This window comes from Rousettus aegyptiacus, unplaced genomic scaffold (genome assembly GCF_014176215.1).
Source record: "Rousettus aegyptiacus isolate mRouAeg1 unplaced genomic scaffold, mRouAeg1.p scaffold_m13_p_2, whole genome shotgun sequence".
Lineage (NCBI taxonomy): Eukaryota > Metazoa > Chordata > Mammalia > Chiroptera > Pteropodidae > Rousettus > Rousettus aegyptiacus.
Window position 1 is genome coordinate 115,324,807 of NW_023416295.1, and position 2,726 is coordinate 115,327,532.

Below are 2,726 nucleotides of genomic sequence, written 5' to 3' on the forward strand. Positions count from 1 at the left end.
GACTTCCTTCTCATTAGAGGGAGCTCCATTATTGTTACTATCCTGGTCTCTCAGCCCACTCGATGATTTCTCCTAGGGGACTACGAATGTTAGATCTTACTGGGGAGTTTGGGAAGGGTGTCTGGCCTGCTTGGAGAATCCCCAACCCCTTCTCTTTTTAAAAATTTGGAACTCGGCTCTTCACAGGAACCATTAATTCTGCTGCTCCATGGAGTAACTATAGACAGCCTAGCCTCGATGTGGTGAGGCTATGGTCATCCAGTGCTGCCTGCATCTGGGAAAAGAATATGGGTAACTCTGGAAGGTTCACTTGCTGAGATATTTAAGCCACATTCTGCAAAATTGCTTTTATTATTAGAAAACGTGACAGGTTGATCCATATTTGTCTTAGTTTTTCTTATTTCTCACCCCTTTGGAACTCAGGCCAAGAGAAAGAATGCTATTTATTGGAGCCTTCGAATCCAATGAGTTTCAATGCTTCGGCCATATAGTATTTTGATCTTGGCAGATTACTGAGGTTTTTAGAGGCTGCGTCCATAGATGAGTATATGTTTTTATACAAACAGCACTGGTTTTAAGCAAGTATGGAGTATTTGCAAGGTGAGGAAGGGGAGAGCAGTGGGCTGTCCATGCCTCTTCCCTTACAGCTCTGTGAAGCTCCTTCCTCAATTTTATCACACTTTTCTTGGGTGACGTGGGCCATATTTCTCAGTGGAGCACCATCATGTCTGGGAGTCTTGCAGGCATGGTCTTCACCATTGTAGTGTATCCCACAGACTTCATCAAAACCCGCTCGATTGTACAGAACATGCTGGAACCATCTTACAGGGGATCCTCCACACCTTTTCTACTGTTTATCAATCGGAAAGATTCCTGGCTCTTTATTGAGGCATTTTCCTTACAGTTTTAGGTGCTCTCCCTTTCTCTGTGGGCTCTTTCTAGTTTACATAAACCTGGAGAAAATCTGGGGTGGACCCCGAGATCGCTTCCCTCTCCTCCAGAACTTAGCCAATGTCTGCCTGGCTTCTATGGTAACCTTTTCCTTTCTACACAGTGAAGATGCAAAACAAGATACAGGTTCAGAGCCCCTACCTTCTCCACTGTGGAGGAGTAAATGCCCATTTCTCAAGAGCCATGGACAACTTAGGGCAGATAGTGAAGTCCGGGGATACTGGGGCTCTGGGATGGATTGGCAGCCAACTTACTGAATATAGTTCCATATTTCAGAGTTATGTCTGGCACCTTTGAGTTTTGCAAGAGAATCTGTCTTTACCAAAATGGTTACATTATATCTTCTCTGAGCTATAAATTGACCCCTGGAATGGATTGGAGTTGAAGTTCCAGGAATTACAGGGATAAAGAAGTTCTTCAAGACTGGAAAATGAAAACCTAGCAGACCAACTTTAAAAACTGAGTGGAACTAGGTGTGCACTGACTGGAGGTATGTTACGATGACAGATAAATGTAGCCTCGTAGTTGCCCAGACATGGAGCGACCAGAGGGTACTCCCGTCTGTGGCTCTTGGAAACGAGAAGATTAAGTCATACGCTTCCTCTGAGCTCCAAAGTGGTGTCCCTGGGAACACCTGTGCCATAGGATTTCCCAAAATGACCATCTCCACCCAGATGGCATTCACCAGATTTTATAACAAAAGTTGGCAGTAATGATATGTGCCATTTGCACAACACCAAAGAAAGGGCATTGTCATGACACCTCAAAGTAACTTGTAGTTGAAGTGGCTGAGCAGAGACCATGCCCTGCACTCAGTCACAGGATTATAGCTTGCACTAACCAAAGTCAGCCTAGTTTCACTCAATTTGATCTGAGGCTTCTCAATATAATCATTGTGGAACCCATAATCTTTGCTGACTCCTGAGTGCACACACCTCAGTGTAAATCATACCTTATCAGAAGCTAAATGAAAAAATTTAACATTTAAAAGTTATCACTCATCGTAGAACCATCTTTTATTTAAATTTGAAGCATCCTAGGCTTAGAATCTTGTGTTTCAAGATGGCAGTTTTCACAATGACTCTTTAATTATGCCCCAAAAGACCATCTAATTCAAGTCATGTACAATTTAAGATGCCTGGATTCTCTGCCCTTTTAACTCAGCCTACCCCGAGAATAAATTATTTCATAAAGTTAATCTCACAAGGTGTCCCAGTTGCCTAGAAAGGATCAAACAGAACATTTGACACATGTATTGAAAAAAACGGTAACTGAACAAATGGTTTAGACTCTCATCTCTACTAGATTTTTAGAAAATCAAATTTTGGATTGTTCCACACTGGAGATTCCACGTTAAGTTTATATAACTATACTTTTGAATAATGACTGTCTATGCATTAAAAAAACTGTCTAATATTAAGATGCTAATTTGTACGCACAGGCTTTCAGTATACTGAAAGTGTTTTTTCCCATTAAATTTATTTTCCAAAGGAAAAAAGGGAAGGGGGGAATTAATTAAGAGCATACAACAAGCAACATCATGGTTATCTAAAAGCAGGACAAAAAGCACGACCAGGCCATCTAGGAAATAGAACTTTCCAGAAAATCCTTCTTTCATGGTGTCACTGGCCACCTCTTCTATTCCTTTCTACTTGTTACACCAGTCTTTTGTTTCTCTGCAGAGTGGCTGTTTTCACTTCCCAAAACTTAAATGTACATGTAATCCTGGCTTCTCGTCGTGTGAGTGCTAGCCAAAATTCTGTTTGATCTTTCAG

At 41.6% G+C, this 2,726-nt stretch overlaps 1 pseudogene; it reads left to right on the forward strand.

Moving 5' to 3' along the window:
* Positions 1–250: 250 nt before the first annotated feature.
* Positions 251–2,726, forward strand: LOC107512621 (annotated as a pseudogene).